The sequence below is a fragment of the Oryctolagus cuniculus genome, chromosome 19, assembly GCF_051225735.1.
Source record: "Oryctolagus cuniculus isolate XC-2025 breed Fujian yellow rabbit chromosome 19, ASM5122573v1, whole genome shotgun sequence".
NCBI classification, from domain to species: domain Eukaryota; kingdom Metazoa; phylum Chordata; class Mammalia; order Lagomorpha; family Leporidae; genus Oryctolagus; species Oryctolagus cuniculus.
In genome coordinates this window covers 46,738,812-46,763,835 of record NC_142885.1, presented here as the reverse complement: position 1 = coordinate 46,763,835, position 25,024 = coordinate 46,738,812, and the positions used below count along the sequence as shown (strand labels likewise).

General features: G+C 40.7%; 2 pseudogenes; one reads left to right on the top strand and one right to left on the bottom strand.

Annotated features, from left to right (window-relative positions):
* Window positions 1-911: 911 nt before the first annotated feature.
* LOC149120556 (forkhead box protein D4-like 1) lies at window positions 912-1,940 on the bottom strand (annotated as a pseudogene).
* A 6,591-nt stretch (window positions 1,941-8,531) lies between these two features.
* Window positions 8,532-8,934, top strand: LOC149120555 (small ribosomal subunit protein eS25 pseudogene; annotated as a pseudogene).
* Window positions 8,935-25,024: the final 16,090 nt, after the last annotated feature.

Here is a 25,024-nt window from a genome sequence, read left to right as displayed (position 1 = left end):
GCAAGGAAGTCCACTTTCACCCTCCCGCCTTCTCTCCACCTTGAACTCCCATAACTTGGTGCTAGTACTTTTCAGGAAATCTGGGCGAGAGAGAGCATGTCAGGAGCTGAGGTGGAAAGTAATGAGCACAACGCAACAGCCCCTGACACTGCCCTGGAGCTGGGGATAGAGTCAGAACACTAAAAATACTTCCAGCCCTCCTCATTCTGAATGAGAGCAGAACCACCTTAGACAGTGCGTGATGAACCAGACATACTGAGTATCCAGTTCTCCTACCTCGTCTGTATTCCGCGTAGCTTTCAAAGAGTAATCAGAAAGCAGCACCAGGAGGGACAGACTAAGCCAGTGGGGTGAAGCACCTTCCCCTGGCCAATAGTGAGGGGTGGGATGAGGGGCGGGGGGCCCTTACCGGTGAGGAGTTTGCACAGGGGACCTTCACCATTGGATGGTGTCATGGGGTCAGGAGGATGAGGCGCCTCTGGAGGAAGGGGAATCAGTGCTATAAAGCAGGGAGTCCTGCACGCTGCGTCTACAGAGAAGGCTCAACACAGGGCAAAGAGGATCTTGTCTGGATGGTGGCGAAAAGCAGAAACAAGCAGAAGACGAATGTTCCTGCCTCTTGGAACACCTGTCCCAGGTTGCCAGTCCAGTCTAAGCCAGAGGAATGGCCGCCGCCTCTGGGTCAGCAGCACCTGATTCTCCATGAACTTGGCTTGCGCTGAGGGCCTTTGTTCCAGGGCACAGCACAGCTTCCGGGGCTCTGATGGAGAGGAAGGTGAGAGCGATGTCCTGAGAGAGGAGAAAGATGAAGAAGACGGCGAGCAGGATGACAAGGAGGCAGAGGGAAGCCAGAATTTCCTACAGCAGCCTGGGCCGCCTCTGTTGCAGGGGGCGCAGCAAGGCAAGGTCGCTTATCCCCCAAAAGTGCACAGAAAGCAGCGGCAACTGCAGCGACCTCTCACAGGTTGGCCCCAAGTTCGAAGCACCAACGAGGTCTGTGGCAGCCCCAGGGGAATTCCCCTGTGCACCAGGCACAACTGGCACTGCAGCAGGTGACAGTAACTCCACGGGGTCATCGGCAGGCTGGGCACCCTCCCTGTACCCTAACCCCTCACCCCTTTCAGGATACTGTAGTTGCTGAAGGAGGGGCATCCGCCCCTGCTATAGCGACCCCGGGCCTTTGCTTTCCTTCCAAGGCCTGGAACCCTGAGAGGTTTGCACCACCCTCAAGGCATTGGGGGCTGCCACGTCTGTGCCTCCAGTCTTCCTCAGATGGTCCACTTAGGCCTGGGCAGACAGCAGCAGGTAGCGAAGGTGATGCGGGTGCAGCAGGGCACATGGGCGGCTCCCACGGACCATGCGGGGAAAGCTCCCAGGACAGGCGGTGGTGCGGCCCCGGGTCCCAGGGAGGAGGCCCAGGTGTGGGCCATTCAGAGTGGTGGGCACTGCAGGCAAGGGGAAGGGGTGGTGCTGGTGTGCCCCAGCGGGCAGCTGGTGACGCTTGAAATGCGACAATGTGCAGGAAGCTGCATTGTCCAACATGTCCTGAGAGGCTGGGTCCAGGTTCCAATAGTTGCCCTTGTCTGAGTGGCCTGGCTCACGGGGATCTTGATGAAGCAATCCTTGAAGGAGAGGTTGTGGGGGATGCTGTTCTGCCAGGCTGGGAACTTGCAGCTGTAGTAGCGGAAGCGGCCGCTGATGAAGGACCAGATGCCATCCAGAGTGAGGCGCTTGTGCAGGCTAAGTAAGACGGCCATGGTGATAAGCACGATGTATGAGTAGGGCAGCTTGGCGCTGTCCGCTTGTTGCACATGTAGGCAGCCAATGCGGCCGCGTGGACCTTTCAGCAGCAGCAGCAGCGGGAGGAAGAGAATTCTCAGCGCCGCCGGCTCAGTTCCCAGCGACAACGCGCTGCTGGGCCAGCACTTGTCCGCAGCCATGGCGCTGCTGGACTGTCAGTGCGCGGAAGGAAGAGGGCTCGAAACTAATCTCGCTGGCCGCTCCTTCCATCGGAGAAGGGGCCTCGCCGGCCTTCTGAGTAGGATCAAGCCGCTGCCCCCTTGCAGACCCCGCAGGGAGCACCTGGAGACTGCGGGGAGCTGACTCACAGATCAGCTCTCCTTGCCCCCAGACGGGGCGCACACCACTCAGCATAGCCAGGACCGGATGTGCGTGTCTGAATCCCGCAGCGGGGGCAAAAGCTGTTTTTGTTTTTTGCAAAAATCACTGGAGCATCAGCTGCAGACCCTTTAAAGACAACGTGAGGGCAACGTTTGAAGGATGTAGGTCTCGCCTTTTCTTTTCCCACCTTCAGTTGTGGCTTCCATAGCCTTTTGATTTGCACATTTCCCATGGAATTACGAACGCCAGTGCAGTATTTCGTTCCGGTGTTGAAACCAAGAAGTCTCCAGTGCAAAACACCTTGCCCCGTCTTCACTTCCCACGGCTGCAAGTACTTCTTTGGAGCCAAGTGCAAAATGCTTATGCCCTCTGTGCCACTTAACACAAGTTCAATTTTAATTTCGGGATGTTTATTTCTTGTCGGTGTGTCTGATTGCCATCTTTCACGGAGACGTGTTGACAATATGCCTAGCTACATAGAAGAAAAAAAATGCTACACACAAAAAAAGAAATTATGCAATATATGCACAATGGAATACTACTCAGGCATAGAAATTAATGAAATCCTCTTTTGTAACAAGATGGATGCAACTGGAGGCCATTATGTTCACTAAAATACGACAGTCCTAAAAAGACAAATATATGTTTTTCCTGATTTGTTTTAAATAATATACAGAGTACAAAAAAGTAAGGTATATGTATGAAATTGACATTTTGAAATTTGATTAGTCCTTGTTTATAGCCCTTATATATACTCCTTAGGAACAGTGTTTTTCAACTTACTAGTTGTTGAAATCTGTATTTGGATGGGGATTAAGCTTGTGATTTTAAGGAAAATTGAAAGCATGTCATTGTAAAAACATATATATGTGTGTGTGTGTATATATATATGAAGAGTGGGCAGGAATTAAGGAGGAAGGGAGATTATGGTAGGAATTATCATTATGCCTTAAAACTGTGTATATAAAGTATATGAGATTATTTCCATCTTAAAATAAAGAAAGAACATTAAAAATTAAAATGCAATATGTCAAATCTTTTGGGGTAAAACAAAAGCAAAAATAAGCAGAAATTTATAGCAATAAGAACCAAGACATAAGGAAAAAACTTTCAGAAAAAAACAAAAAACTAACAAATCATCTCAAGAACCCAGAAAAGTAAGAACTATCTGAAACCTAAATTCATAAAATAAATATTTATTACCCAAAAAATTAATGAAAGAAATAGAATCCAGAGATCACCCCTTGACCCTCAAGCCTACTCCCACCCACCTAAGCACCTAGCTCCTCACCTGAGGGCCAAGGTCATGCTGGTTCTCCCAGGGGGACTGCAGTGTCACTACAACCTCTGCATGTGTCCCTGGCCACATGGAGCAGTACCACCAAAGCAAAGAAATAAAGATTTCAACACATTTGCTTATGGAAGCAGGCACTGTCCTGAGCACACTGGTGCCACTCAGCACACATTTCTGGATGTAGCAGACAGTTGACTAAGACACAGAAACATATTTCAAAGATTAAAGCCCTCAGAGAAGACCAACAATTATTTCCACAAATGCCTAAAAATAAATGAATAATAGAAACAAGAACAAGAAGGAAAACAGCACACCAATATTGGAATGTGAAGGCAAAGAGATTGAGGAAATTTCTGAAAAGGAATTCAAAAGAATGATCATAACATCACTCAAAGACACAGAGAAGTCATTACAGGAGTTAAAAAAAATCCCTACATGACATGTGTGAGAAATTCTGCTTGTAGGTGGATATATTGAGGAGAAATCAAAATTAAATATTGGAAAGGAATTGTTCAATATGTCAAATAATAAATGCACTAGAAAACTTTATTGTCAGACTAAATGAGGCAGAAAAAAATTACCAGATACAGAAGAGAGATCCTTGAAATATCTGAGAAATATAAGAAGAAAAAGAAGAAGAAAATTAGAAAAAATGAAAATAGTGATTGAGATTGATGATATAGTATCAACTAACCAAGCATATATGTCTAAGGATTTCCTGAAGGTGTGCATATAGACAGTGGATTATAAGACCCATTCAGTGAAATACCAGCAGAAAACTTGCCCGATTTGGAGAAACAGGGATATCCAAACACAGGAAATACATAAAACTTCCAATCATGATCAGAAATGAACTCAACCACAACTTTAGAAATTAAAACTTAAACAAAAGATCCTAAAACATACATGAGAGAAACACCAGATTACCATCAAAGGATCTCCAATATGATTGACAGCTGACTTCTCATCAGAAACCCTACAGTGTAGCAGAGAATAAAAAGATATAGTTCAGGGGCTGGCACTGTGGTGTAGCAGGTAAAGCTGCCACCTGCCGTACCAGCATCCCATAAGGGTGCCAGTTCGAGTCCCAGCTATTCCACTTCTGATCCAGCTCTCTGCTGTGGCCTGGGAAAGCAGTAGAAGATGGCCCAAGTCCTTGAGCCCCTGCACCCACATGGGAGAGTCAGAAGAAGCTCCTGGCTCCTGGCTTTAGATTGGTGCAGCTCCAGCTGTTGCAGCCAATTGAGGAGTGAATCAGAGAATGGAAGACCTCTCTCTCTCTCTCTCTGTCTCTCTCTCTCCCTCTCCTTCTCTCTCTGTGTAACTCCAACTTTTAAATTAATAAATAAATATAAAAAAGAAATATATAGTTCAAATTCTAAAAGAAATTTTAAAAAAACCTGTCAACCCGAAATACTGTACCCAGTGAAGCTCTCATTGAAAATGAAGGTTAAATAAAAACCTTCCAAAATAAATAGAAATTGAAAGACATTGTAACCACTCATCCAGTTCTACAAATAATACTTGTGTATGTGCTACATACATCAACAGAAATAATGTGAAGGCAGAAAATCTCCTAGTAAATGTACAAAGAAAATCCAAAACAAATAATCAAGATATTTATGAAAAATGGCAGTACCTAAGTGATAATTACCTATGGAATGCATGGAATCTGTTCTCTTTATATTAATAACAAGAAAGAGAAAAATAAATATCTTGATTACAAAAACATGATTGGCTTAAAACATTAAAAAAGAAGATCCATCTATTTGTTGCATACAAAAAAAACACACCTCGTCAACAAATATACAGACAGAATGAAAGTAAAAAAAAAAAATAGAAAAAATCCAATAGTAATGGAAAGCAAAAATGAGCAGAAGCAATGATCCTAATGCCAGACAAAATATAATTTAAGATAAACTCGCCGATCAGGGAGAACATATGGTATTTGTCCCTTTGGAACTGGCTTATTTCACTCAGCATAATGCTTTCCAAATTCCTAACAGGGATCACTTTTCAGTTAAAATTTAAACACCTAAGAATAATTGTGTGTTAATTACAGAGTTCAACCAATCGTACTAGAACAAAAACAATACTAAAATGGATAAAGTATTACATTGTACATCAACCGTCAGGACAAGAGCTGATCAAGTCACTGTTTCTCATAGTGCCCATTTCACTTCAATAAGCTTCCCCTTTGGTGCTCAGTTAGTTGTCGCCACTCAGGGAGAACATATGATATTTGTCCCTTTGGGACTGGCTTATTTCACTCAGCATAATGTTTTCCAAATTCCTCCATCTTGTTGCAAATGACCGGGTTTCATTGTTTTTGACTGCTGTATAGTATTCTATAGAGTACATGTCCCATAATTTCTTTATCCAGTCTACTGTTGATGGGCATTTGGGTTGGTTCCAGGTCTTGGCTATTGTGAATTGAGCTGCAATAAACATTAAGGTGCAGATAGCTTTTTTGTTTGCCAATTTCATTTCCTTTGGGTAAATTCCAAGGAGTGGGATGGCTGGGTTGAATGGTAGGGTTATATTCAGGTTTCTGAGGAATCTCCAGACTGACTTCCATAGTGGCTTAACCAATTTGCATTCCCAACAACAGTGGGTTAGTGTCCCTTTTTCCCCACATCCTCTCCAGCATCTATTGTTGGTAGATTTCTGTATGTGAGCCATTCTAACCGGGGTGAGGTGAAACCTCATTGTGGTTTTGATTTGCATTTCCCTGATTGCTAGTGATCTTGAACATTTTTTCATGTGTCTGTTGGCCATTTGGATTTCTTCTTTTGAAAAATGTCTATTGAAGCCCTTAAATACTATATGTTCTCCCTGATTGGTGACAACTAACTGAGCAGCAAAAAGGAAACCTGTTAAAGTGAAATAAACACTATGAGAAACGGTGACTTGATCAGCCCTTGCCATGACTGCCGATGAACAACATAATATGTTATGCATCTTAGTATTTTTTTTGTTTGTTCTACTTAATACTTTTGGTTGAATACTATAATCAATACACAGTTATTCTCAAGTGTTGAAACTTAACTGAAAAGTGATTGCTGTTAAATATAAGAGTGGGAATAAGAGAGGGAAGAGATGTGCAATTCGGGAATGCTCAAGCTGACTTGCCCCAAACGGTAGAGTTAGAAATATACCAGGGGATTCCAATTCAATCCCATCAAGGTGGCATGCACCAATGCCATCTCACTAGTCCCAGTGATCAATTTCTGTTCACAATTGATCATAATGATAGGACTAAGAGCCAAAGGGACACATAAACAAGACTAGTGTCTGCAAATACTAGCTGATAGAATAAAAAAGGGAGAGAACGATCCAACATGGGAAGCGAGATACACAGCAGACTCATAGAATGGCAGATGTCCTAAACAGCACTCTGGCCTCAGAATCAGCCCTTAAGGCATGCAGAGCCGGCTGAAATGCCCATGAGAGTATTACAGGCATGGAAAGCCAAAACACTCTGGCAAAAAAAAAAAAAAACCTAAATGAAGGGTCTCTGCGAGTGAGATCCCAGTGAAAAGAACAGGTCATCAAAGAAGGAGGTACCTTTCTCTGAAGGGAGGAGAGAACTTCCACTTTGACCATGGCCTCATCTAAATATGATCAGAGTTGGTGAACTCAAAAGGCTTCCATAGCCTTGGAAACTCATTACAAGAGCCTAGGGTGATTACTGATGCCATAAACAGGAATGTGAATTCGTTAAGTCAACAACAGGAGTCACTGTGCACTTACTCCTCATGCAGGATCTCTGTCCTTAATGTGCTGTACAGTGTGATTTAATGCTATAACTAGTACTCAAACAGTATTGTTGACTTTGTGTTTCTATGTGGGTGCAAACTGTTGAAATCTTTACTTAATATATGCTAAACTGATCTTCTGTATATAAAGAAAATTGAAAATGAATCTTGATGTGAATGGAAGGTGGGAGGGAGAGGGAAAGGGGAGGGTTGTGGGTGGGAGGGTAGTTATGGGGGGGGAAGCCATTGTAATCCATAAACTGTACTTTGGAAATTTATATTCATTAAATAAAAGTTAAAAAAAAGAAAGACCAAAAAATAAAAAGAGATAAACTCTGTTAAAATACACAAAGAAAGGCATTATGTAATGATTACAGGATCAATTCAATGGGAAGATGTGACTATAATTAATGGACATGCACACAAGGCCAGGGTGCCTGGATATTTCAAACAAGTATTATTGTTTCTAAAAGGAGACATGGTTCCAACCAACCAAAATAAAGTCACAAATCATAAAATCAGAGTTGAAAATGGGGTGTTACAACTGATACCACAGACATAAAAAGAATCATCAGGAATTATTACAAACAATTTTACATCAACAAATTGGAAAATATATAGGAAGTAGTTTTCTGGACACATACAATCTACCAAAATTGAATATTGAAGACATGGAAAATATGACAGGCCAATTATCAAGAAGGCAATTGAGCCAATAATAAAAATCCTCCTAACAAAGAAAAGCATGGGACAAGAAAGCTTTTCTACTGAATTCTACAAGACTTGTAAAGAACTAATCCCAATTCATGTCATACTATTCAAAACAATTAAAAAGAAAATCTCACCAAATACTTTACGAGGCCCCAATACCTTAATTCCAGACTAGATAAAAATAAAATAAAGAGAACTCTGAAAGACACTGGCATAGGCCAAGATTTCTTGGATAAGACCCCAAAAGCACAGGCAATAAAGAGAAAAAATGGACAAATGGGATTACATAAACTAAGAAGCTTATGTAGGGCAAAGGTAACATTCAACAAAGTGCAAAGGCAATCCACAGAATGGGAAAACATATTTGCAAACTCTTCAGCTAATAAAAGATTAATATCCAGTATCTATAAAGAGCTGAAGAAAGTCAACAAAACAAACAGTTCTGCAAAGAAATGGGCTAATGATATGAACATGCATTTTTAAAGGATAAAATACAAATGGCCAATAGATACATGAAAAGATGCTCAGGATCACTAGCCATTATTGAAGTGCAAATAAAATCTAAATGAGGTGATTTTGTTTTGTTTTGTTTTGTTTTTCTACACCTGCAAAGTTGAGGTGATCGCTGCTGCTCTCAGCACCTCTCCATGCTGCCCAAGGACAAAAAGGAAAAGAAGGTGCCGAAAGGCAGTTAAGAAATGTTCTGACCCCATGAACAAGAATGGAGGCCAAGGCCAAAAAGAAGTGGTCTAAAGGTAAAGTTCAGGACAAGCTCAATAACCCAATTTTATTTGACAAAGCTACTTATAACAAGCTCTGTTAGGAAGTTCCCAACTACAAGCTCGTAAACCCTGCTGTGGCCTCTGAAAGACTGAAGATCCAGGGGTCCCTGGCCAGGGCAGCGCTGTAGGAGCTTCTGAGTAAAGGGTTTATCAATTGGTTTCAAAGCACTGAGCTCAAGTAATTTACACCAGTAATACCAAGGGTGGAGATGTACCTGCAGGTCCAATGAACTGGAAAAATTGGAAAAATAGAACTTTATTAAATTAAAAATAATGAGATTTCACTGCACTCCAGTTAGAATGGCTCTTATACAGAAATCAAAAAATTACAAATAGTAGAGAGGATGTACATGTTGGTGGAAAGTCCGTATGGAGATTTCTCAAAAACCTGCTAATAGATCTATCCCATTACTGGTAATTTATCAAAAGAAAATGAAATCAGTATATGAAAGTAATTTTTACCACCATGTTTATAGCAGCTCAATTCACAATAGGTAAGATATTAAATCAACTCAGATGTCCTTCAATCTATGAGTGGATAAAGAATTTATGTTATATACACACCACCGAACAGAATACTACTCAGCCATAAAAAGAACGAAATCCTGCTTTTTCCTAACAAAAATGATGCAGTTGGAACTCATTATGTTTAGTGAAATTAGCCAGCTTTAAAGACAAATATATGTTTTCCCTGATTTGTGGTAAATAATATACGGAGTATAAAAATTAATTTATATGAACAACATTGTTCATGAGATATGATTATTGTTTGTAGTCCTTGCTAGACTCATGAGGAACAATGTTTTCTCTAAATACTTGTTGAATTTTGTACTTAGTAGAGGGTTGAGCTCGTGATTTAGAGAAAAGTGAAAATATGTCATTGTAACAATTATAAGAAAAGAAGGATGAAGGGTAGGAGAGAGGGCGGGCAGGGTGGCAGGTATCATGCTGTTAAAACAGTGTGTAAATATAGGAAATGTGACTGTGCCAGACCTGGGAGGGGGTGGCCTAAGGCCTCCCCTGCTTCCACAGCCGCAGGTGGTGGGCGAGGGGAGCAAGGCTGTGTGGCTGCAGACCCTGTGCCCTCTCTGTGGCTTTAGCACTCTGGTCCCCTCTGCCTTCTTTCCAGAGAGCTTAAGCGCGCCTGTAGAGGAAGGGATTCGCAAGCAGATGCTGACACTGAAGTAATTTTATTCCGGGGCGTTCTGGGATGACAGGCCGCTCCCTCCCCCCAGCACAGACCTCCCCCTATTTCTCCTCCTCTTCCTTCTCCTTCCTGCCGCCTCAGCCTGCGCCAAGCCAGAGTATGGGTCCCAGGCAGGGCACCGCAGCACGCGTGGCTGGGCTTAGCGCTCTCCGCAGCGGGCATGGAGCGGCGCAGTTGGCTGGCGGTGTTCTCTTGACATGGCTCCAGTCTGAGCTGCCAGCAGTGCTCCCTTCGCCACCGCCACCGCCGCTGCTCTGCCCCGGGGCTGTGCCTAGAGGCTGGAGAGTCGGGCCTGCCGCCCTTGGGAGACAGAACAGAGCACCCTGGAGTACAGGAACTGAGTTTTTTTGTTTGTTTGGGGGGACAGTGGGGATGGTGGGCGGGCTTACTTTTAAAAAGTAATTGCTATTAGCACGGTTATTGGTTATTTTCTTGTCTTCTCACTGGTCCTTCCCATCTACCCTGTCCTGCCTCCCACCCTGGCGGGAGTTGTGTTCACAATGAAATGAGTGGGGACCCGAGTGAGTGATGCTGTGTCTCCCATGGTAAGAGTGAGTCACTGCCGCCTAAGGGGAGGGTGGGGGTGCAGCCTGGGACATGGAAGCCAGGGGTCCCCCGGGGCCACCTGGGACTTGGGCGACAAATCCACCACCTTTGCTCAGGCGACGCTCAAGCAAAGGTGAGCCGCAGTCCCCACCACCTGGAGCAGGGATGCACTCGCCGCGAAGGCTCCCCCCGGGGAAACAAGGCTCACTACAGGGCTGGGGTGTCAGGATCCAGGCCTTAATCAGCTCTGACCACCGCCAGAATAATTGTTCACATCACAGCACTCATCCCCTTTCCCTCTGGCATCTTGATTCTCCTTGGTAGCAGCACTAGCAGCCCCTGAGGGTGAAAACCAGGGTGATGGGGAAGCTGCTAGTGACTCCGCTGTTTTTTCTCATGGCTCCTTGGGGGGCAAGGGCTGTCGGTGTCTGGTATACACTACAGTTGATTGCAGGGAAATTCTGGGCATCACGGCTTCCTTCTCTGATTTTGCACTTCCTCTTTGTCCACAACCACGTGTATAGTAGCAAGCACTGGCAAAGCATAGCAATAGTGAAATCTGAAATAACTGAGAATTGATAAGGCACTAGAGCAATGGATCTGGCTGTGTAAAATCTAATTGGATATTTCACTTTCATTTCCAACCCCTGTTTTGATGTTTGTTTTTTACTTTTGTTTGCATTTAGAAAGCAAAGATAACTTTTCTCCCTCTCCACTCCTTTTCTTCAATCCCTTTTCATAAAAAGTGGAGGGCGGAGGGACTGGGCCGTAGGGTGGTGGTGGTGGTGGTGGTTGTAATGGTGGATTTTAAGGATTGGGCTTGTGTCAGCTGTGTTTTATCACATACCTAAATCCTGATAACAGACTTTTCATTTCCCCCAAAGCCTTTATTTTTGCAGTTGTGCCCAATGTGGAAATTGAATCAGTAAAGAAAATCACTTTTTGACGACAAACCTAGCAGCAGATAGATTTGCTAGTGAATTCCACTAGGCTTATAGGGGAGACTCTCTCAAGTGATTACAAAAAGCAAATGATTACTCCAAACTCTCTCTAAAGCTAGCATTAGACTAATACCAAAAATTAGAACAAAAAGAAAATTATAAACCAATGAATATAGGTTCAGAAATTCTCAACAAAGTACTAGCAAATAAAATAAAACATTACATCAAAATATAATTTGCCATGATCATGGTAGATTTCTCCCAGGGAATCAAGGATAATTCAATATATGAAATCAATAAATGCAATACATCACAACAAAATAATAAAAGATAAAAATCATATGGTCAATTGAATATATGCATAAAAAGCATTTGACAATGTTCAACCTTCATTCATGATTAAAATCTGAAAAACATTGTGTATAGTAGTAATACCGACCAACATAATACATACTATACTAGTATTTGACAGTACCACAGTGGGTATCCTGATAAATTAGGAAACATTAAAAGTATTTCTTTGACTGTTTAGTACAAAGCAAGAATTTATACTCTCAGTGCTCTTTAAATATAGGAAAAATTTTAGAGAAATTTGGCAACAAAAATAATAAAAGACCTATACACAGGATTGGAGAAAGCCAACATATCCCTATTTGAGATGACATGATTCTCTCTATAGAAATACTTAAATACTCCACCATGAGTCCATTAGAACATATTAATAAAGGTACAAGATACAAATTCAAGATGCATAAATCAGTAGCATTTTATATGCAAATAGCAAGCATTCTGATGAAATCAGAAAGTAGTATTATTCAAAGTATCTACCAGTTAAACCCCAAAGTGTATGGTAATAAACTTAAACAAGGATGTGACATATCTCTACGAGAAATGTTAATAAAAATATGAAGATCCCCAATGTTCATGAATTGGAAGAATTTGTATTATTGAAATGTTAACACTATCCATAGTAATATACAGATGCAAACCAGTCTCCATCAAAACACCAATGAAACTTTTTCATAACTAGAAAAAAATCCCAACATTCATATGTAAACACAAAAGACCCTGCATATACAAAACAAATGAAAAATGTATGCAGTTATATGTTGAAAAGAATATATTGTTCCATAAAAACAAACACATGAAACAACGAAATGTGCTAGAGGTCTCAGAAATGAATCCACAAATCAATGGCCATGTGGTTCTTGACAGAGGTGCCAAAACAAACACTGAGAAAGGAACAGCTTCCTCAAGCATGTGATGGGAAAACTGGATCTTTATATGCAGAAGACTGAACTTGGAATCCTATTCTTCATCTTGCACAAAAATCCAGTCAAAATGAATTGAAAACCTGAAGGCATGACCTGATGCTATGAAACAACTGGACGAAAACAGGAAAAAGAGTTCAAGAATGTAAAAAAAAAAAAAAAAAAAAAAAAAAAACTTTCCTACAGAAAAGAGAAAAATGGACAGATTAAATTGGCAATCTACAAAATGGAAAAAAAAAATTACACTACTAATCTGACCAAAGATTAAGTCAACATTTATGTTAAAAAAATCTTAGAAAAATGAATCTTGTTTACCTTAGTCTTAAGACATCCATGATCCACATCAGAATGCCTGGGTTTAGTTTCTGGCTATGCCCCCAATTCCAATAAACAGTTTGAGAGACACTGGTGATGGCTCAAGTCATTAAGTTGTCGCCTTCCACACGGCAGAGCTGGTTCATGTTTGTGGTTCAGGCCATGGGCCCATTATGGCTGTTGTGGACACCTGAGGAGTGAAAAAATGGATATAGCTTCTCTTTCATTCTCAGACTCTAAGATAATACTAAAATTTTAAATGACTGATTAATCAAAAATAAACAATCCAATTAAAATGAGGAAGGGACAAGAAAATATATTTATTTAAAGAAAAAATTAAAATGGCTAAAATCTGCATGAAAATTTGCTTACTATCACTCTCCTCTAAGGAAGTGAACATCCAAACCACAATGAGTTGCCATCTCACCTTAGTAAGATTGCTGATTTTCAAAAAGCAGAAAAGTAATAAATGCTGCTGAGGATATCGAGACAGAGGAACTTTTACACTGTTCTTGGGAATGTAAATACGCTCAGCGATTATGGGATTTGCAATGCTCAAGTTCACCCTCTGCTGAGGCTTTCCTTCCAGTGGGGCCCCACCATGGAATCTCCCCTCAGAGCAGATTGGAAGCTAACAGAGTCTTGGTGGCATCTCCTCTCACTTCCCAAGAACTGCTGTTCATATATTCTCCAAAAGTCCAGAAGCAGAAATGGGAAAAAGATGTAGACATGTTGGTGGTTTCATTATGTCTTTTCATTAAAATTTGGCTTCTGAAATGCTACCTGTTTTTTATTCCTGAAGATTAAACAGCCACTCCACTATTACACAGCAAAGAAACATCACTCTGTACCTTTACTGCATGCTTTTTTACTCCATCCTTCCCAACTAATTCATTTGGCTGTTTTATATGCAATCTAAACATCAATGTAGTGAAAGTTAGGAAACAGAAAGGTGGATCTTTCCTAACTTTACAATCTTCAAGGTAATTAAAGTATTCTTAGTATGCAATTCCCAGTACATTATGAAACATATCTCACATGGTATGTGTGGTTCTCAGCAAGTACTACTCAATACACATGCAGTCTATGACTAATAAACATTGCATGGATGAATATAAGTGTGTTGTTTCCTAAATAAAGACTTACCAGACATCCCTGTCTTTTCCAGTCTTTTTAAAATATTCATTTATTTATTTGAATGGCAGAGTTACAGAGAAAGAGGGAGAGACAGAGAGGTAGAACTTCGATCTGCTGCTTCACTCCCCAAATGGCCACAATGTCCAGAGCTGGGCCAGTCAGAAGCCAGGAACTCAAGCTTCTTCTGGGTCTCCCACATAAGTGCAGGGGCCAAGGACTTATGTATCCTCTGATGCTTTCCCAGACACTTTCTCAAGGACTTGAATCAGCGCCCATTTGGGGTGCTGTCACTACAGGCAGAGACATTCCCCACTATGTCAGAGAATTGGCCCCCTTTCCAGTATTTAAAGCACCAGCAAAGCATATGACTTTCAAAGTAATGATTGGAGATTTTCACTGGGAACCCATGGTACTTGTGTTGACAGAGTTGTGTGCACAGTTTTCATCATGTACAACATGATATTTAATGGAGGATACTCCATTAATGACGGAGCCACTGGGAATTTACCAGACTATGCAGGAGACATTGGCAATCTGCTGTGGATTTGAGTTATTTTGAACCAGAGAGTAATCAAATCATTTTTGTTGTTGATAAGGGCTGTCATTATCACACATGGGGAAATGTGGAACCCAGCTGTCCCTGCCTGAAATTTCCCTCTACAGTGTCTCCTGTTTGTTCCAGACTCAAAGCCAGAGACTCCTGTGTTTCACAGGTGACATGGCAATTGCAGGCCAGGTGAGCTCATTGCATTTTTTTTCTTATAACCACACAGAGGGAGCCTCATCTCACCTCTATGGGCTCCATATAGAGACTCAGTTGGGTGAATGGGTGAGTACATACTTCTCAGCTCTGTCAGTGTTGGTGAGTGCTCCACAGGAAAGTGGGTTGGTAGATGTAGGAATATCTCAATGACACGGGGATAAAGGACTGTTCTCATAAGTTTACCCATGTTTCTTACAAAATCAAGAGTGAAATTTGTACATGGTTTCAGACACGAATTAGTTTCTTGTCCTATGAGGCTATGATGTAGCCAAGAGATCCAAGAGGACATTAATAGTTGCATAATTTTATATTAAATGAAAATTGCTTTTATCCTATTCATCTTTTTTCCTTTTTTGAGAATTATTCATCTATTTCAAAGGCATGGTTACAGAGAGAGATGAGACAAGTGAGAGAGCAAGGAAGGAAGAGAAGGAGGGAGGGAGAGAGGGAGAGAGAGAGAAGGATCCTCCACCCACTGGTTCAAACCCCAAGTGACTGCAACAGCCAGGGATAAGCTAGACAAAACCCAGGAGTCAGGAGCTTCTTACAGGTCACCCACATGTGCAGAGTGGCCTGTGTACTTGGGCCCTATTACAGTGATTTCCCAGGAACATTAGCAGGGAGTAGGATCAGAAGCACAGCAGTGGGGACTCCAACTGGCACCCATATGTGTTGCTGGTGTTTCAGGCATATTAACCTGCTGTGCCACAAAGTCAGCCCCATTTTGCTTCATTTTGATGGTACTTTCATCTCGTTTAATTCATTTCAATTATTTTTGTTGCATTTGATATGTTTTTATTTTGTTGACATTTTAATTTTTATATTTATTTCATTTCAGTTGCTTTTTATCACCTTTTAATAGCTTTCATCACTTTCACTTACTATATGCAGAATGTGAAATTTTATGTTTTGAAAAATGTCAAGTCTGAGCTAATTCATAGGCTTCACTTCTGCTTTTAGTTTTTTTTAAACTTAGCATTATGTTTAGATTTTTAAAGTGTTTTGGAGCTGTTTAAATTTTTTTAATTATAGCATTAGATTTTAAAACTTAAAAATAATTAAATATAGCAGGTCAATAAGAAGTTTATTTTTCTTCCATTATAATAATTGTCAGCGCAGGGATTTTTTGTTTTCTGTATATCATAGTACTCTCTGGAAATACAACCTAATGTTTATCATACAATTGTAAAGCTAATCATTATCTTAGTGCATTCACCATAAGTTAATAACTGTCCTGAGTTACATTCATATTAACACTTTTTCTATATAAATTCAAATTTATAACAATTTACTAATTTATAACATACTAATTTGTATTAGATTTGTTTTATGATCAAAGAAAAAAATATAAAATATAAAAAATATAAAAGAAATCTCAGGCTGGCGCCACGGCTCAATAGGCTCATCCTCTGCCTGCCGCGCCAGCACCCCAGATTCTAGTCCTGGTAGGGGTGCCAGATTTTGTTCCAGTCACTGCTCTTCCAGTCCAGCTCTCTGCTATGGCCCGGGAGTGCAGTGGAGGATGGCCCAAGTGTTTGGGCCCTGCACCCGCATGGGAGACCAGGAGGAAGCCCTTGGCTCCTGGCTTTGGATCAGCACAGTGTGCTAGCCACAGCGGCCATTGGAGGGTGAACCAACAGTAAAGGAAGACCTTTCTCTCTATCTATCTGTCTATCTCTCTCTTTCTCACTGTCCACTCTGCCTGTCAAAAAAAAAACCTCTAATTTTAGTACTTTTTCTGTTTACATTTGAAGTTTCATTTTTTTATTTGATTTGGAATAGTGCCTACTTAATTTTAATTATTAAATCATCCCAAATTTCATAGCAGTGCATGGATTCAGCAGATGAGTTATGTGTCCTTAAATGAAAAACAGCATAGTGTATATTCAGTTAGAAAACAGGAATATGCTGTAGAGATTTGTTGCAGAGCCTAGTGACATTGTTAATGTGCTGTGTATTTCAATATTGCTAACAGAATAGGTTTTGTGTTCTCATCACAAAGAAGAAACAAGTAAATGACATCCAAATGTTAAGTATCACAGTTGAATCATTTTATGATGTTATTTGTTTTAAGCATCATGTAAATAAACATGCTTATTATTTATCATTTAAAATGTAAAAATGAAATGAAATGACAGAAAGTAAAGACAAATTAATAAATCTTATTCTGAAACCATAATGAACAAAAAGAAGCAAAATAATGGTGACAATATTTTATTCCTTGTTGATGAGCACCAAAATACCTCAAGAAACTTGATCTGTAGCCACCCCTGATTTCTCTATGTAGACACTGGAGATGATTCAGTCCACCTTAGTAGCCTTAAAGCATTTTCTACAGTTTGGGAGAGGAAACACTGAGAGGAACTATTGACCTCCACTGGCCAAAGGCAGGGAACTACAGGCACGGGAAGAGTAGGGTCTCCATTTCCTTCTAAATCCATTCCTTACACTGCTGACGTGACTCTCACCCTCTCCTGATTATGGTACACAGGGGAACTGTGGTAAAGCACCTTGAATCTATTAAGCAGAGGGAGTTATAGTTTGCACATGTCCTGTAAAATTCTAAGAGTGCCTTTGTGCTGTGGATGATTAGTCATAGATTTTACACAAATGTTTACATATGTGGTAAAATTGGTGAAGTATTGCTGATATGTAGTCTTAAACAATTTCCGTGAAGTAATGTTTTGTAATACAGATTATATAATTTTATCTAAGAAAAGTACAAAAATCTGTAATTAAATCCTTCCTCAATTTTAAATATCCCCTGAACATAAGATACTGATGTAAAGATGAGGATCATAGGAGTTATTTTTCTCTAAAATGTCAAATATTTCTATCTAATAAGTCCTTCTTTTCAATGCACACCTCTTTGCTTCTAATCTCAGCTGATAGACTTTATGGTAAGTCTTTTGTTCCTATTATAGGTAGTGGCTTATTTCCCCTGCCATAATCCACAGCCATGTGTATATTTCAGGGCTTACAATATTGAGAAAAAGTAAAAATCAGTACAAAGACAATGAACTTGCTCTGTGCTTTCTGTCTTCTGAGAGTTTTCACAAGTTTCGCCTTTAGCCCCAGCGCTAACTGGTTATCACTTCTGATAGTAAATGCTGCAATGTGCATTCCCATTTGTATATTTGTAATAAACTAATTGGAATGAGCATTCTGTCACAGTCTAACCAGTCTGTATTTGACCTCTATGAATTTGAGCACCATATGTGCCCACTATTGTCTGCTTTTGATGGATCCTTAGAGGCTCTGATGGGTGTGGCCAGAGAGCTCTGGTTCTACAGGGTTAAGGGTGTGCCAAAGGTGATTCACCCTGATTGTTCTCTTGCTTGCTCTCGCGCTCGCTCTCTCTCTCTCTTTTTTTTTTTTTTTTTTTTGACTCAGTTGGGAAGAAATTCCACACAGGTGAGTGGAATTGAGAGTAGTTGATGTATGAAATCTGGCCCCTGTGGGTATTCGTTTGCTTACCAGAGTCAGGTTTTTCTGCTTGGCTAGAGAGACACCCGCTTTACATATGCAAAATAGCGCGCACCGCTTTACTTACATAAAATGGTGCCTGCCCTTTGTCTTGCTCAGCTTTGTAAGGTAAGTGGAGAGAGAGGCTAAATGTCCGTGCAGGTTCCCCTTATTCTCTCCTCCAGCCAGCCTGGTGAACTTTCCCCAATGGGGTTTCAGGCCTCATTCTCTGCAGGCTTTTTCTGCCTTTCCCCGCCAATGTCTCAGGTTACGGAGAGGTTTTTAGCTCACCTCCCTTCCAGCACTGGCATGCAGACTTTGCGGCTCCGGCGGGTCCGGTGGGTCTGGCGGGTCCGGCAGGTCCGGCGGGTCCAGTGGCCCTGGTGGCTCCCGCGGCTCAGCTTCCACACGGTGGGCAACCTTGCTCTCCCCTTAGGTCCTCCAAGTCACAGCCACTAGATCCGGAAGAGTTTCCTCTGCAGTTTTTCCCTAATCCTTTTCCTGAGTCTACCGTAACTCCACTTTTATTAAACTATCTTTTCCCGGACTGTCAGTGTGTGCCCTCACTATTCCGCCATCTTGGCTCCGCCTCTCTGTGGTATCCGAAATTTACATGAATTCTGCAATGCAATGAAATTCTGAATACAATTTTAGATATTTATAAATGATTTTTTTGATAGGCAGAGTGGATAGTGAAAAAGAGAGACAGAGAGAAAGGTCTTCCTTTGCCGTTGGTTCACCCTCCAATGGCCGCCATGGCTGGCGCGCTGCGGCCGGCGCACCTCACTGATCCGAAGGCAGGAGCCAGGTACTTATCCTGGTCTCCCGTGGGGTGCAGGGCCCAAGCACTTGGGCCATCCTCCACTGCACTCCCTGGCCATAGCAGAGAGCTGGCCTGGAAGAGGGGCAACCGGGACAGAATCCGGTGCCCCGACCGGGACTACAACCCGGTGTGCTGGCGCCGCAAGGGGGAGGATTAGCCTAGTGAGCCGCGGCGCTGTCCCATATTTATAAATGATTTTAATGGATTTACAGCTGATAATTGTTTACATTTTAAAATTTAATATCCAAATAAGTGTTTTATTCATGTTCATTCTAGTTGTCATATGACTCTCTTGTATTTTATATTTGATTGTCTCTCTGCAATGTAATCTGTCAGCTCAGTCTTCCAGTTCATTAATCCTCACATTTCCTGTGTTTACTTCAATGTATAAACTGTATAATTATATTTTTCAAATGCTTGCAGTGCTTTTATTTTTTCCAAATATCACTAATCAATTGTCTTCTTATTTCTCATTCCCATTATATTTTGGTTCTTCCATTTTTCACTTTAAACTTATTCAAATATTTAAAATATAATTCAAATATCTAATTTCTGTAAACCTTCATTCTTCTAGCTAATTTATTTGTAAACTCATCATTTTGAATTTGGTTCCCATTGTTACTGGGAAACTCTCTAGTTGCACATTTCCTTGTTTATTGTAGTTATTCAGAGGGAAGCCTGTGCAGAACTCACACAGGTTTGAGGCTCAAATGGTCAGCTGGCATGCTGAGTGCAGCACTTGTGTCTCATATTGATTTCTCCTTTTCATCCAGATACTGAAATATTTTGGATCCAGGGAAATTCATATGGAGACACAGGAGACCTCAAATAGCTAAAGCAATCTTGTACAACAAAAACAAAGCCGGAGGCATCACAATACCAGATTTCAGGACATACTACAGGGCAGTTGTTATCAAAACAGCATGGTACTGGTACAGAAACAGATGGATAGACCAATGGAACAGAATAGAAACACCAGAAATCAACCCAAACATCTACAGCCAACTCATATTTGATCAAGGATACAAAACCAATCCCTGGAGTAAGGACAGTCTATTCAATAAATGGTGCTGGGAAAATTGGATTTCCACATGCAGAATCATGAAGCAAGATCCCTACCTTACACCTTACACAAAAATTCACTCAACATGGATTAAATACTTAAATCTACGACCTGACACCATCAAATTACTAGAGAGCATTGGAAAAACCCTGTAAGATATAGGTACCAGCAATGACTTCTTAAAAAAACACCCCAGAAGCACAGGCAGTCAAAGCCAAAATCAACTATTGGGATTGCATGAAATTGAGAAGTTTCTGTACTGCAAAAGAAACAGTCAGGAAAGTGAAGAGGCAACCGACAGAATGGGAAAATATATTTGCAAACTATACAACTGATAAAGGGTTGATAACCAGAATCTACAAAGAAATCAAGAAACTCCACAACATTTAAACAAACAACCCACTTAAAAGATGGACCAAGGACCTCAATAGACATTTTTCAAAAGAGGAAATCCAAATGGCCAACAGGCACATGAAAACATGTTCAAGAACACTAGCAATCAGGGAAATGCAAATCAAAACCACAATGAGGTTCCACCTCACCCCGGTTAGAATGGCTCACATTCAGAAATCTACCAACAATAGATGCTGGCGAGGATGTGGGGAAAAAGGGACACTAACCCACTGTTGGTGGGAATGCAAACTGTTCAAGCCACTATGGAAGTCAGTCTGGAGATTCCTCAGAAACCTGAATATAACCCTACCATTCAACCCAGCCATCCCACTCCTTGGGATTTACCCAAAGGAAATGAAATTGGCAAACAAAAAAGCTATCTGCACCTTAATGTTTATTGCAGCTCAACTCACAATAGCTAAGACCTGGAACCAACCTAAATGCCCATCAACAGTAGACTGGATAAAGAAATTATGGGGCATGTACTCTATAGAATACTATACAGCAGTCAAAAACAACGAAAATGAAACCCGGTCATTTGCAACAAGATGGAGGAATTTGGAAAACATCATGCTGAGTGAACTAAGCCAGTCCCAAAGGGACAAATATCATATGTTCTCCCTGATCGGTGACAACTAACTGAGCACCAAAGGGGAAACCTGTTGAAGTAAAATGGACACTGTGAGAAACAGCGACTTGATCAGCTCTTGTACTGATGGTTGATGTACAATGTAATACTTTATCCATTTTACTATTTTTTTTGTTCTAGTACCATTGGTTGAACTCTGTAATTAACACACAATTATTCTTAGGTGTTTAAATTTTAACTGAAAAGTGATCCTCATTAGGAATTTGGAAAGCATTATGCTGAGTGAAATAAGCCAGTTCCAAAGGGACAAATACCATATGTTCTCCCTGATCGGTGACAACTAACTGAGCATCAAAAAGAAAACCTGTTAAAGTGAAATGAACACTATGAGAAATGGTGACTTGATCAGTCACAATTGATCATAATGATAGGACTAAGAACCAAAGGGATCCCATAAACAAGACTAGTGTCTGCAAATACTAGCTGATAGAATAAAAAAGGAAGAGAACAATCCAACATGGGAAGTGAGATACACAGCAGACCCATAGAATGTCAGATGTCCTAAACAACACTCTGGCCTCAGAATCAGCCCTTAAGGCATGCAGATCCATCTGAAAGCCCATGAGAGTATTTCAGGGATGGAAAGCCAAGACACTCTGGCAAAAAAAAAAAAAAAAAAACTAAATGAAAGATCTCCGCGAGTGAGATCCCAGTGGAAAGAACGGGTCATCAAAGAAGGAGGTACCTTTCTCTGAAGGGAGGAGAGAACTTCCACTTTGACCATGCCCTTGTCTAAATATGATCAGAGTCTGTCAACTCAGGGGGCTTCTATAGCCTTGGCAACTCATGACAAGAGCCTAGGGTGATTACTGATGCCATAAACAAGAGTGTCAATTTGTTAAGTCAACAACAGGAGTCACTGTGCACTTACTCCTCATGTAGGATTTCTGTCCTTAATGTGCTATATATTGAGATTTAATGCTATAACTAGTACTTAAACAGTTTTTTTCACTTTATGTTTCTGTGTGGGAGCAAACTGTTGAAATCTTTACTTACTGCATGCTAAACTGAACTTCTGTATATAAAGAGAATTGAAAATGATTCTTGATGTGAATGGAAGGGGAGAGGGAGTGGGAAAGGGGAGGGTTGCACTTATTAGGGACGTTACAGGGAGGAAGCCATTGTAATCCATAACTGTACTTTGGAAATTTATATTCATTAAATAAAAGTTAAAACATATAAATTTCCAAAGTACAAATTTTGAATTATAGCAGCTTTCCCCCCCATAACCTCCCTCCCACCTGCAACCATCCCTTCTCCCACTCCCTCTCCCATCTCATTCTTCATCAAGATTCATTTTGAATTATCTTTATATACAGAAGATCAACTTAATATATAATAAGTAAAGATTTCAACAGCCTACACCCACAAAGACACACAAAGTATAGAGTACTGTTTGAGTAGTAGTTTTACCATTAATTCACATAATACAACACATGAAGGACAGAGGTCCTACATGGGGAGCAGGTGCACAGTGACTTCCGTTGTTGATTTAACAATTGACACTCTTATTTATGATGTCAGTAATCACCCAAGGCTCTTGTCATGAGCTGCCAAGGCTAAGGAAGCCTCTTGAGTTCCCCAACTCCGATCTTGTTTAGATAAGGCCATTTCAAATTGGAAGTTCTCTCCTCCCTTCAGAGAAAGGTACTGCCTTCTTTGATGGCCCATTCTTCCCACTAAGATCTCACTCACAGAGATCTTTAGACCATTTTTCCCCCACAATGTCTTGGCTTTCCATGCCTGTGAAACTGTCATGGGCTTTTTAGCCAGATCCGAATGTCTTAAGGGCTGATTCTGAGGCCAGAGTGCTGGTTAGGGCATTTGCCATTCTATAAGTCTGCTGTGTATCCTGCTTCGCATGTAGGATCATTCTCTCCTTTTTAATTCTATCAATTATTTGCAGACACTGGTCTTATTTATGTAATCCCTTTGACAATCCTATCTTTTTGATCAATTATGAATTTAAACTGATCCTTTTAACAAATATGATGGCATTGGTACATGCCACCTTGATGGGGTTGAATTGGAATCCCCTGGCACGTTTCTAGCTCTACCATTAGGGGTAAGTCCGAGTGAGCATGTGCCGAACTGTATATCTCCTCCCTCTCTCATTCCCACTCTTATATTTAACAGGGATCACTTTTCAGTTAAATTTAAACAACTAATAATAATTGTGTGTTAATTAAAGAGTTCAGCCAATGGTATTAAGTAGAACAAAAAAAGCATGAAAAGAACTAAAATAGTAAGTTGTTCCTCGACAGTCAGGGCAAGGGCTGATCAAGTCATTGTTTCTCATAGTGTCCATTTCACTTCAACAGGTTTCCTTTTAGGTGCTCAGTTAGTTGTCACTGATCAGGGAGAACATATGATATTTGTCCCTTTGGGACTGGATTAGTTCACTCAGCATGATGTTTCCCAGATTCCTCCATTTTGTTGCTAATGACCGGATTTCATTGTTTTTTACTGCTGTATCATATTCTATGGAGTACATATCCCATAATTGCTTTATCCAGTCTTCTGTTGATGGGCATTTAAGTTGGTTCCATGTCTTAGCTATTGTGAGTTGAGCTGCAATAAACATTAAGGTGCAGACAGCTCTTTTATTTGCCAATGTTATTTTTTCTGGTTAAATTTCCAAGGCGTGGGATGGTTGGGTTGTATGGTAGGGCTATATTCAGGTTTCTTCACAATCTGTAATACTTTAATTAGTAGTTCTACTATCATTTCAAAATTAATAGGATATAGGATTTGTAGATTTATGCTTTCATTATATTATGGGATACAAAACCTTGAAATTGTCAAAATTATTTGATTGCATTTGGAAATTATATTTGCTCTCTGTTTACTGATTAAAATGCTGTTCATGTGTACATTTTACTAACTTGTCCATATTTCTTATAAAATATTTAACATTCATTACAATCATATTGATTATACCCAAATTTATTGATTTTTCATAGTTTTAATATTGCCTATTATGATTTAAATATAGTAATTTATCTTTTTTCCATGAATCTTCCTCTTAGATATTTTGAAATGTTGTTAACACTTCTATGCTCATTTATTTAGTTGAAAGGCAGAGTGTCACAAAGAATGAGAGTAGAAGACAAAAACCCAGAGAGAGAGAGAAAGAAAGAGGGAGGGAGAGATCTCCAACCACTGTTTCATTTCTACTGCTTTTCCCAGGATGAAGCTAGCCATTACCATGTCACGTAGCCATAACCTACTGTCTTCCAGGAAGCACAGTAACAGAAGCTGGAATCAAAAGCAGAGCAGGGACTCAAATCCAGATATTGTGAAATATGGTATGAGTTTCAAGTGGCATTTTAAATGCTGCACCAAATATACCAAATATATTTATTGTATATTTGAGGAGAGAGGAGAGAGGAGAGAGGAGAGAGGAGAGAGGAGAGAGAGAGAGAGAGAGAGAGAGAGATTGAGAGATTCTCATCTGGTATTGAAGGGATATAACAGGAAAGTTGTGGAAAAGGCACAGACATGACATAAATGTTATTTCAATGGTTAAGTATGCAGAGAGAGCAGAAGCCTTTAAGAATTACAAGTACACAAGAACTATGTGGCTAATCTGACCAGCCAATAAAAATGGAGGTAAATGATATTAACAATATGAACATATCAAGACTACACTGCTGGGCCAGCACTGTGGTGTAGTGTGTGAAACTGCCACTTGCATTGCTAGCATCCCATAGGGCACTGGTTTGAGTTGCTGCTGGCTGCTCTACTTCCAATCCAGCTCCCTGCTAATGTACCTGGGAAATTGG